Raw genomic sequence first — 13234 nt, forward strand, 5'->3', positions numbered from 1 at the left:
AATCATGACAATAATGGATCTCTGCATCCTATGCTCTTTTCCATATATACATTGTGAATTGGATATTGTGGAATTTTGACTGCACAGAATTAGTCTATATTTAAATATAAATTCCTCTCATTAATATATTTTAAAGTTATATAAAAATAGCAGCTTATATATAATATATGTAAATGTGTCTATTTAAGTTTGTATACATGCATGCATATAATATCATATAAACTCTGTATATTTATTTCATCACCTAAAATACTAAATTGAATTATTCTAAATTTTGAACTTTCTCAGAAGGTAGAAGATTGGCATAAAACCTTACCTGCTTTCTCTCATTTAGTCTGTCTTCCTTATTAACCTAATTTTCCTCTCTTCTGGCTCCATGCCCTCTGGGTTTGATTGGGCTTTCTTCTACAGCCAGTGACCTACTAAACCACTTTCCTATGGTAATTAGAAGGTGTGGAGGTAGGAGTGTAGATGTTCCCATTAAGTAACTGTAAGACCATCTAACACTACGTTTTGACTGTTGTGTCCCTGCTAGGTCAATAACACAGAACCCAATTCTTTTTTTTGGCCACTGTTCTAGAATTTATATGTGCAAATCTGCGAAGGATATCCTTTGAAGTAAAAGTCTACCAAAATGCTAATGCTAGAATTAGACTTACTGTTCAGAGTATGATATGTCCACTGTAATGTATGAAAAACAGTAAGTTCCCAAAAATGTTTGAATAAATAAGTCATTATTACAAATACAGATCCCAGCAAGACTTGAGAGTACAATTAAAAACAAAGAACGCGGAAGTTTGTTTGGGTATAAAGGGATGGCACAAGGTCATGAGATAGTTCTATATCTTGACTGTGGTGGTCATTATATTAATCAACACACGTGAAAAAATTGCTTAGAATTACAAACATGCATATGCTCACAGCTTTCATGGAAAACTGGGGAAATCGGAATAAGTTCTGTGGATGGCACTAACATCACATTCCCAGTTGCAATATTGTGTTCTAGCTTTACAAGATGTTCTCACTGGGGAAACTGGGTGAAGGCGAAGTGGAAACCCTCTTTAATTTTTTTTTTTTTTTAACTTTCTATGAAGCTACAATTATTTTAAAATAAAAAGTCTTTTTTTTTTTTTTATGCTATCTGGAGAAGGAATTGGGCAGATGTAGAGGAAGTAAATTCTTGTTTTGCCCTCAATCTTAATATGTTTTTTTCTGCTTTCAGCCAAATCGTTTGAGCTCCTCATCCTTTGTTTCTCCCACGTGTAGCAAAAGGCAAGAGTACTACCTCTCTGAATTACTGCAAACATCTTGAAATCTGGGGGAAAAAATGACATTGCATGCATACATATAAAAGATCACTGAATATATATCACAACTTCCTGAAAGCAATGTTGTAACACCCGTCTAACTCAACGCTTTTAGAAACAAAAGGCACAGGGGAGCCATAAAATAGATACACCAGTCTTGCCACTTTGAATCTGCATTTGAGAACATCACCACACTCCTAAAAGCTGCCACAATACCAAGCCTCACATAGTCATGACTAATAGATGTAATTGCAAACACTTTACACACATGAAGTACAATTTAATCCATTTGGGTTGTATAGCTTTCACTTTTCTGTCAAAAAAAAAAAAGTACATTAAAAGTACTAGCTAGTGCATACATTTACAGTAAAGAAATTAAGTTCTTTACTTTCTGGATGTGTACAGTAACTGAATGAAAACGTTGCCATTTATAGACTGGAGTAACTTCCAAGCTGAATTAGAGTTGCTCAGCATGCCAAACAAAGCCACAGGCAAAGCAAAGTAAAAGGGAAGCTTGCTATTTTATAGGTTAGACAAGAAATAACCTACAATGTCTGCTTCTCTGAGTGAGAGGCCTTCATATTTCATGCAAACCCCAGGAAACAATTAAGGCTTCATTGCAATTCTGGGACCTGTGCTTTAGAAACTGCATCAATAAACTTCATTTTCATCTGGTGCATTCGAGATTCTCTGTTATCCCTTACTACCCCTTTTATATCGTCCTCCTTTAAGGCAATGAGAATTTGGCACATAAATAAAAAGCATGAGGTTGTTTCAGGGAGGGGATAAACACAATTCAAATTCAGCCAGGTGCTTTATCACCAATTTGGGAAGTTGCAATGTTATTAGACATTCTGATATAAAGATGGAGAGGGAAAACTATCAGTGGAAAAGAGAGATTAAAAAAAAAAAACCCACAACTCTTGGAAGGTAACTTGAAAACGTGAAAGTGCACGGAAGTAAAAATCTAGCTGCCTCTCATTTAATGGTCTATATGGGAAAAAGTTCATTAAGTCATTTAAAAGTTATCACAAGAGTGATAGGATCTTTTGGACAAATTCTCTAATATGGTAGCAGTTATTTCACCAATTGTAAACAAGGAATCCACGAATCTTACAGAGCCAGGGGAAGGGGTGCTGGCTGTTAGCTGACCTAGGCTGGGATGTCTGGTGAGACCAGGGGTGCAAGGGTAATACACAGATTCAGATCCTGGCTTTGTGACTAAGAACTGTCGCCTGTTTGGGCTTCAGTTACTCCATGTTCAACACAAGCTCATCAGATGGTCTTCAAACAGGTTTCTGTGAAGACTCCAGGAAGCTGAGAGTCCCAAGAAGCCTGCTCAGTGCCATCTGCTGCTGTAGTTATGGTTGAATGTTATTTGTTTAGATTTTCAAGTCTAAGATTTCACTTAAAACAATCGCATGCCTTAAACGTTTTTTTGTTTTGTTTTGTTTTGTTTGTTTGTTTTTTAAATCACTGAACTAGATAATCTTCCAGGGTTCCTTGCTATGCCAAAATTTCAACAAATGCTGATACTAATATTTCTTAAACATTCACCACCTCTACAAAGTAACTTTTCTGGACTGGATCCTTTCCATGTAATTTTGCTATTATTTTCCTTTCCTTTTGTACATATAGAAAATTACTTTAAGATACTAATTTAGGTTTTGTGCACATTTCTTTAGAATAAATAAGCAAATCTGTTATTTCCAACTTGAGCTCTCCGTCTTAAAATGGTCTGGGGGGTGCCTGGGTGGCTCATTTAATTAAGCAGTCTGACTCTTGATTTTGGCTCAGATCATGATCTTAGGGTTGTGAGATTGAGGCCCATGTAGGGCCCCACATTGGGCATGGAGCTTGTTAGAGATTCTCTCTCCCTCCCTACCCAAAAGGGTGAGAGTTTGTACTGCAGGACCTAAAAATGTCCTTCTAAGGCACCAGCATCCAGGAGATAAGTCTCTCTTAGATTCTGTTTTTTGAGAAATTAACATACCTCTCTAGCTGTGGAAGTGGTGTGGAATGTGGATAAAGTGGAACTCAACAACCCAGAGAAAAATGGTTACATTCTCCAAGACCAAGAAGGAGAGAAGTAATCATGAGGGGCAGTTCCAGAAGGGAGCCTGGAGTGGGCTACAAGGAGGTTATGCTCCTACTTTTCACTCTGAACCCACAGAGCTGCTAGACTTCTCATGAGATAGTGTGTGGATGGATGCCTAGGACCTGGGGACCTGAAACCATGAAACAGAGATTTGTAGGCATATACCTGGCTAGCTATGATGGAAGAAGAGAGTTATGTGAAGCAGAGCTCAGTCTCTCCAGTCACCCCATCAGCCCTGTCTAGATCTGCTGACAGCCTGCCAACCTAATAGGTAAAGGAGCCCAGCCAAGTTCCCAGACCCACCCAGCAGACCCAAACTCATGAAAAATAAGTTATATGCCAAACATTTCCCTGGAAATCATATATTTCTCATCAGATTCTTCAGTCTCTCTAGAAGAATCCTTGTGGGAAACCCCCAATACATGATTAAAATGGAATGTCTGACCGAATATGATATTCCAAGTTGGAATAATTTTAATTTAGAAAAAATATTAATGCAATGTTCCTCTAATATATCATCTCAGATCACTTTCATTTAACATGGCGTTAATGATGGAAAAACTTCTCCAGGGCAGATTTATACTTTGTCCTGGAAAAAAAATTTCAAGTGAACCCTTTATATTATACAAAGGTATAGCTTTGTACTTCTTCTAAAGTGGCTGACCTTGAGAACACTGCTCTGTGTGATTAAAAAAACCAAAAACCAAAAAAAAAGCCAAATCAAAAAAAAACTCCAATGCCAATATTTACTGAGCAATATTATGTGTTAGGCAATGTATTAATATACTGACACATTTTATTATTTTATTTAATTGTTACAATAATTCTATGAGCTAAATGTTGTTATCCTGATGTTTGATAAGGAAGTTGAGAGAGTTTAAAAAACTTGTCAAAAATTTTATAGCTAATGACTGGTAGTTGGGATTCAAAGCTAGATATTTCTAATTTTAAAATCCATTTCCTTCACCATTATAATCATAGTAAGGTCTCAAAGGGAATTTGCCATATTTGTGAGTACAATAATAAATGAGTATAAATGAATAAAGGAATATAATAAATGAGTAAAAGTGAATAAATAAATAAATATATATACATATACATATATAGTTATATTCCTGTTCTGTAGAAACTTCTAATTTTTCAATTAATATCAGTTGTTCCTATTTATTTATTAATTCAAATTTGATAAACATAGCTTTGCTTCATTTTATATAAGCACAAGTATTCCTGTTTAGGAAAATGGGAAAATGGGTCTCAAAGTTCTCACAACTGTAATTCAGAATTTATTCCCAGATTGTATTTCTCTGTGATTGATATTCTTTCTGTTACATACTCTGCCTTTCTGTAGAAGTTATGTCTAATTGTTTTGATGCTAATAAATATTAAATAATGTATTATAATTTTACTTAATATTATAACTACATATTAAGCACTAAAGCTTTGGTAGCAAATGAGCAAAGCCAATGTATGTTCTCATTTAACCATCACAACAGCTGGACAAATGGAGGTTGTTGCTCATTTTATAGATGAGGAAACAGATTTAGAGATATTAAAGAATTTGCCAAAGTCATACAGATGATAAATGGTAGAACTAAAAGAGGAACAGAGTACTACTTCCTTCTAAATTCTGCCCTAAAGTACTAATGGATGGCGCCACCTCTCATCTGTCACCACATAAGGCAGTATTTTTTGTTTACTTGGTTTTTGTATCTGTTTTCCCCAATAGAATATAAAAACTGCGATAGAGGGACTTGGGTTGTTGCACTTTCTCAAAATCCTTGATCTTGGGATAGTACCCACTGCATCATAACTTGATTTTTTTTAGGTGAATAAATACATGAATCTTTCCTAAAGACCACATATATTCTCCTTTGTGATCTCAAGTGTCTAAGGGCTCCTGGGTGGCTCAGTTGGTTAAGCATCCAACTCTTGATTTGGGCTCAGGTCATGATCTCAGGGTCATGAGACTAAGCCCAGGTTCCGTACTCAGTGGGGAGTCTAGTAGAGATTCTCTTTTTCTCTCTCTGCCCCTCTCACCACTCATGCACATGCCTGCACATGCACCTGCTCTCTCTCAGTCTCTCAAATAAAACAATAAATCTTTAAAAAAAAATTAAATGTCCAATGAAAACATACATTTAAATAATAGAGAGAGAACTTGCAAGTATTCATTTATTGGGCTGCTGCTTTGGGGGGGAACTGAACAATGTATCTTCACGAGATAATCCATGACTTGTCCATCATTTTTCATCCTTGGTCTACTTTGCAGCATGACCCTGGGAAAGTCACTGAAGGTATTTATTCTGAATGCAATTTTACCATTGAGTCAGATTCATGCTACTATATTTCTCTAAAGATCTGATGAAAATTTATTAGAATATATAATGCATTTAAAGTTAAATAATAGCAGTAAAATGCTAAATAGGTTAAATAAGACATAAGGTATAAATACATAATATTAATAAGATAAATAAATAAGCTCTCATCCTTGCATCTTCCAAAATGTGGTTATGTGACTAGAAAAAAATTAAATTGGTAATTGTTACTAAATGAGGTCTGGCTATGCTACTAACACCATGGCTTCTAATTTCAGTATGTCCCTTCTAGTCCACCTTTGTAAAATATAATAATTTTTCTGTGTCAAAATATACCCCCAAATCCATTCATTCAATTGATATTCGCAAACTTCTAAACAGTATTAAAAGTCATTCTTCTATTATTAAATACAGTAAGTGCCCATTTTATCTTTTCTAGAATGCTAGTAGTGTTCTGTCTCTTCCCTAGACTATTTCAAATTTTATATATTAGTATATATAATACACACAATATGCACATATAATGTATATATGTACATCAACTGAGGTCATATCTACATACAGACTTTAGTCTTGACTACAAACAAATCAGAAATTTCAGTTCCCAGTTCAAGCACTTAACAGATATTCATATTTCAATCTAATTTTATTCATAAAGAGGAAGTGGCTGGATAAAATGGGAAATTAATTTTCTTGTCACTCTGTGTACCTATTGTTAGTAAAAAATGGAAAAGAGGAAAGAAAGAAAAGGAGGATTTGCTCATGCAATCCTAAGACTTTATATCTGTGTACAGAATTTCTTAAAACAGAAATGTGCTCTCTTCCAGTCCTTGTGAACTGTTTTTGAACTAAGAATGGTTCTTCTCCCATTTTGCCTTTCACACTAACTCCTTCTCTGCTACCAAGGATAAATTAAACTAAGTTCCACAAATACTCTCCAATGCCACAAAAAGTCTGTTTTCACAATAGAATTCTCATTTGCACCAAATAGGAATATGATATGACAAGGAAATAATTTGGGGATAAAGTTGAGTGTGAAATTAAAAAAAAAAAAAGTTTAATTGAGAAAATCAATTAAATTCATCTAAAATTATACCAATCTTTAAATAATACAGTGTTCACAAAAACACAAATGTTGGAACCAATCTATTTGTAAAGAATACAACTGGGAGCCTTATTTAGAGGCAGAATCTAAATTATTTTGTTTACATGCATTAGGTCAATTTTTAGTCTTTAAAATATTGAGTGACTTTTATTTCCATTTCTTTTTAGAAGAATTTTAATGATAGTTCAATTTATGACTTAATCAGAGAATGAATGATCTTAAAGTCTATAGTGGACCACTGACATGTGTTTTTAGAATCATCTCTTTAACTAGTTTTAAGGATAAACCACTGAAAAAAAAAAACCCTTGGAACCCTACATTTGAATTAAACTGAAAATTAGAGTTCGAGAAGAAAATCTGGCATTGAAGTAAAACACACTGACAAAGCTCTGAGAAAGGTTTCAAGATTTTGAGAAATAATAGTAACCTATGCAAAGTATTTAGGCTTTAACAATACAGTAACAACATTAACAAAAATGTTTCAAATAAGCTTTTCCTTAAAAAGCAGTCAGGAGCTAAATTTTGTGCAGTAAATAGGAAGTCAGACCAATATTAACCTTTTCTAGCTTGAGATTGAAAGGTTAGAATTTTCTCTTTGCTCCACTTCAGTAATGGATTATCTTATTCAAAGCATTACCCCAGACCTCAGCTCTTTGCCAGTTCACTGGTAGTTTCACATGGTTTCAGTATTACTAGTAATCCAATTTACTGACATGAAAATTAGAGGCCATAATAATAGCAAACATAGGACACATCTTAAGAACCTGTGCAGAAAAACACATGAGGACGGAGGACTCATAGCCTTTTTTCCAAAGATCAGAAATATTGAATATTATACATGAGATTATCTCCTTCTAGCCCTAGCATGGTCTAAGAACAAATTCTATGTCTTTCACAGCTGAAATTTAAAATTGAATATTTTTAAATGACATTATGAGGGTGTTCTTTGCCTATTGCTTTCATCTCAGATATACCAAAATAGCACATAGTATACATTCTTATTCTATGCTAAGCAGTGTTTTTAGCACATTACAAATATTACCTTATTCTCATAATTACTCCATGAAATAAGTACTATTATTATCCCCATTTCAGAGCACTCAAGAGATTAACTAACTTGGGGCACCTGGGTGGTTCAGGGGGTTAAAGCCTCTGCCTTCGGCTCAGGTCATGATCCCAGGGTCCTGGGATCGAGCCCCACATCGAGCTCTCTGTTCAGCAGGGAGCCTGCTTCCCCTTCTCTCTCTGCCTGCCTCTCTGCCTACCTGTGATCTCTGTCTTGTCAAATAAATAAACAAAATCTTTAAAAAAAAAAAAAAGAGAGAGAGATTAACTAACTTGTCTAAGGACACACAGCTGATAAGTGGTGGATCCGGGAGTAGAACCCATTCAAACTGGTTGTAGAGGCTGTATGCTTAACACAGACTAGAGCCAAACTACACATTTTAAATTCCTAATGTATAGCGCCACTTGTGATCAGTATTCATACTGCATAATTGTTCATAGAACAGTTTTGAGCTTGCTTTGTTATAATATTTTACAAGTAAAACTTGGTTCCAAAAAAATCCTTCAAAATTGAATGGCTCTCTAGTACTTTCTCCTGTAAAGGTGACATAGATGCTGATGGTAAGGCAATAAAAAAATTCTCATGAAGACAATGGAAAGTATTATTCATGGTAAGATCATTTCTTTTATGGGGTTAACGATGAGACACAACTACAGACACCATGCTTCTCACCACTCCTCATATTCAGAAGTGCTGTTGAAGAGAGCAAGGGGCTTTCAGCTGTAGTGGCATGTATGTGTTTGGAGAGGACGGTACATGGGCCCTTGTTAGAATTCAGGCATCCCAGTCATGTTGTCCCTTAGGACATAACTTCCCCTGTTTTCCTCATTTATGAACTGGGAGAACAATGGGCCCTACCTGCTAAAGTTTCAGTAAAGATTAACTAACACAATGTACACAAAGCACCAAGAGGATGTCGGGTGGGTGAGATGTGCTTTATCTACGTGTACTCAGGTGTGTAAGACATGCTTTATCTATGTGTACTCAGTCATTATTGGTGCTATTCACCACGAAGTTTCTTCACTCTAAACTCATGTACACTTTTCAGAGTCTGCTAAGCTATCATAAAAACTGCTTTCCCAACTCGCTAGCAACAACGACAAAAAAAGGAATTCTCATCATTATCTTCTATTCTGGATTCATAAAGCACCAGGAAGGCATATTGCATTGCATGAGCATTAAATAATAGTATATTCTGCTCTGCTTACCAGATTAAATTAAGTTCCAAATACAGTGTATGCAGAGTGAATATGGCTGCCTATAAGAAGAAAACCATTTTAGTGTTTAAATTTGCGTTTTCTATGACATAAAATTTTGTAGAATGATGTACCAATGGAATATGGGTGAAATTTGAAAAAAATCTTTTCTCCTTATATATAAAAATATAGATTAGTGGTTCTACTATTTATTTACTAGCTTTGTGAATTTAATCAAATAACTTACATTCTCTATTATTTTATCTGTTAAATGAAAATAATAATGACACCTCAGGTTGTCATAATAATGACAGGCTTGTAATGAGACAAATTAATTAATGAATAAAATATACACAGTAATAATTTACAAAGAATAAGAGCTGCTTGATGTTAGCTATAATTATTATTTTCCTACCTACTGTTGTATTTTCCATAGGAATGTTATAACACAAACATACATCAGTCATTTTACAGTATCATCCCCAATCCTTCCAGCTTCATCAGTGAAAGAAAGGATGTAGCAAAAGCAAAGTGGGTCTTGGAGCAATTATGATGCTTACTTTCATGAGCCTTTCTTGGAGAGAATTGAAAACAAAGAAAAAGCTTATCTAAGTTACTGGAATAGTGATTTGTAAAGTACTTGTGTTTACTAAGCCCATCTTACTTATATTTTGTAGACATTTTAAAAATAGTTCTCTGTTGGGGCGCCTGGGTGGCTCAGTGGGTTGGGTTTCTGCCTTCGGCCTGGGTCATGATCTCAGGGTCCTGGGATGGAGCCCCACATCCAGCTCTCTGCTCAGCGGGGAGCCTTTTTCCCTCCACCTCCTGCCTGCCTCTCTGCCTACTTGTGATCTCTCTCTGTCAAATAAATAAATAAGATCTTTAAAAAAAATTCTCTGTTTTGAGGCTTTCAACTTATAGCTATTAAAAGAGAGTGTTTTTAAACACTCTCCTTTATTCTGGGATGAAAGTTCTAGGAGCTGAGCCATAAACTTGCATTGGGCTGTTTTATTTAATCTTTGCAAACCACTATGAGGAAGTATATTAGTTTTTTATGGCTGTATCTAATTACCACAAATTTAATGCCTTAAAACAATACAAATTTATTTTCTTACAGCTGTGGACATCAGAAGTCCTGAGTTGGTTTATAAATTGGAATAAAATCAAGGTGTATCAGGCCTGGACCTTATAGGGAGAAACTATTTTATTTCTAGAGGTAGACTCTATTTTCTGGCTTGTGGCCCCTTTCTCCATCTTCAAAGCACATCACTCCCATCTTTTTATCTTCACTTACTCCCACTTATAAGGATTCTTAGATTACATTAGGCCCATTTGGATGATCCAGGGTAATCTCATCTCAAGGTCCTTAACTTAGTAACATTCACACATTCCCTTTTAACATTTATAGTAACTTATTCACAGATGCTGGGGATGGCACTTAACATCTTTGGGGACAGGGAGTTTCAGCCTACCAGAGGTGGATACCATTATATTCATTTTGCAAATACGGGGAAAAAAAAAAAAAGTAGTGATTATTAACTCTTCATACACTGAGAAACAAAATTCCAAAAAGGCTAACTTACTCAACTCACAAAACTTAAAAGTGATCACCATCATACTACTGTAGGTCCTTCTGACCCTAATGCTGTTTCCACTACACAATTCTGCCCCTGAAGTAGGAAAAAAGACAAAGGATGGGTTCCCTCCTTATGTGCAGATTTTTTCATTTTCTTTATGAGTTAAAATATTTATTAAATGTTTACTGAATGGCTACTATGCCAATTTCTGGTGCTAGGAAGAAATATGAATCAGACTGAGTCAATAGCTAGGTAATCAGAACTTTTCCCATGTATTTATATACCTGTAACTCTTCAGTCTACATTAAGAGTCCCAACCAAATTCAACTACCTAATTGAAAGCCCCAGTGTCATGTTCGATAAACCTTTGCAATTTGCCATCTCTGGAACTAAACTCTCAAATTTTTTTTCTATAATTCCTCAGTATTCACCAGCTCAGGAAACACCACCACCACACTCCCCCACAATTGATCAGTATTACAAATGCCTATATTTATCTCAATAATATATCCTAATCATATTTACTTCTCCTGTTTTCATTACGTCCAGACTTCTGGCTGGTATTTGCATTTCCATTCTTGGATTGCCTTGCTCTCATCTCCATACATAAATGGGCATGATCTCATTAGAACATAAAATACTTCAACACCTACTATATTTATAATAAAATCCAAACTTTTCATATCAGACAGGGCCCCCACACATCTTTCTTTGTTTAGGACATTTGTGTGCCTGCTGTCTTGGTGGAACTAGTGAAAGAGCCTTCTTTCACTCCTAAAATTGTCCCAGTTGGATGATAAATTACATGGTCACCATATCCAGAGGGTTCTGGTAGAATCTTTCCTCTGCCTAAATTTTCTTCCCATAAGCAAACTCTTCTCCGAGGACTTAATGGTGTTTGCCCTAAGTCTCTCCTATAATTATTTTTCTTCAAAATCTGAACCAAAGTATTAAGTATACTCCTATACTTAATTGTTTCATCTGTTGACTATTCATGCCATTAGGGTATACAAAGACAACCATGCCCATGTCCCTGTTATTTGCCCCTAAACACTTCAGGCAGCATAGTACCTGACACATGGAAAGTGTCTACAGATTTTTATTGAAAGATTAATGACTAACTAAACTTTCCATACAGTCAGATAGTTTTGTAAACACTCAGTATAACATTTAAATAATAAAAATGTGTTTAGGATACCAGTGACTAAAACCAATACAGAATCAGAAGAAGTTGCTTCTGTTTGGAGAAAAATGTTGAGCAGGGAAGGTTCTATAAGGGAAGGAAGTCCAATCAGTGTTGATAGATGGAAAAGATCATGTTATGTGATCAAGGAGCTATGAGGAAAGATTTCTAAGCAGAAAGGCTGGCAGTCACAAAGGCAAAATGGTTTAAAACAGTGTGATTATTCTGGGAACTCAAAGTAGTTTCTATTATTAGAGTGTACAGTCTTGCATAAATGATATATTAATGTCATGAATCCCTAAGGACAAAACCTAAATTATGAAGAACACTGTAGGAAATGTAGAGAACAGCAAAGAAATTTGAACCTTACTTTTGTTTTCATCTATAGTGTTAGGATGATTTGAAAATTTCTATTGCCTGTTTAGCTCACCTTACAATTCACTGAAGTTTAGATATATAAATCAGTTTTTGAAATTAAGTCAAATTTTGATATAAATAAAAGTTGAAACACAGAATTAAAACTCATCTCAGATCTATTTATCTAGGAGAAAATTTTCAAGAAATACTCTTGGTATAGATAATCAATAAATATGAGATAAACAAATAAATGGGTTATTTGGATATAAAAAGTATACAACAGAAGTTTCACACTGGTGGACTGCAGGACATAAATGCTTTGTTTGGCTTCCAGAACAATTCAAAAGTTTGAGCCAAGATTTAAATTTGGAGAAGTCACATTAAAAAAAAAAAAAATCCAGAATTCTGGCCCCTCTGAAAAATTGGAAGACCGCATAACTTTGGTGGGAAAAAAATGCAGTCCTATAGAGGGCAGTAGTAGGTGTTCTCCAGCTCATCACAGATGCCCGTCCCCATCACCCCAGGTGCTGAGATCCGTGGCACTCCGTTATGTACATTACATGCTATGCTTTGCAAGATCCCAAACCCCCAACCATTAAAGACTAATTGAGAATTATCAAAATGTCTAGGAAAATATTTAAAACTTGTTGATTTGTAATACAGAGAACTGAATGTACCCACTATCTTAATAAAATCATCTAAAAATGGAACAATTCAGACATTCAATCTTTGTTTTCTTGGATTTTGTTATTTAAATTATATTTAAAAAGAAAACAAAAACCAAACAAATTTGGTATAACTTTTTTTTTTTTCTCCTGACCAGTAAGCTATTTGTTTTTGCATCTGGTCCATATACCACAGTTGGCAGTAAAGTAATCCAAAGATGTATAATATGTGCTTGATCTGTGCTTTGAATGCAAAGACTTCCGTATACCTTCCAATATAGCAAAAGCAATTTATTTTACTTAAATCTATTGAAAGACTAAACATATTTTCAATATCCATACTACCCTAGAATAGGAGAAAGCAA

At 35.0% G+C, this 13234-nt stretch overlaps 1 protein-coding gene across 1 annotated transcript in view; it reads right to left on the bottom strand.

The window, feature by feature from the left end:
- LOC111138855 (erb-b2 receptor tyrosine kinase 4) overlaps positions 1-13234 on the bottom strand; it is a 785765-nt gene that overhangs the window by 213255 nt on the left and 559276 nt on the right. The gene's annotated exons all lie outside the window — the stretch shown is intronic.

The sequence above is a fragment of the Enhydra lutris genome, unplaced genomic scaffold, assembly GCF_002288905.1.
Source record: "Enhydra lutris kenyoni isolate GAN:26980312 unplaced genomic scaffold, ASM228890v2 scaffoldscaffold1, whole genome shotgun sequence".
Taxonomy (NCBI): Eukaryota; Metazoa; Chordata; class Mammalia; order Carnivora; family Mustelidae; genus Enhydra; species Enhydra lutris.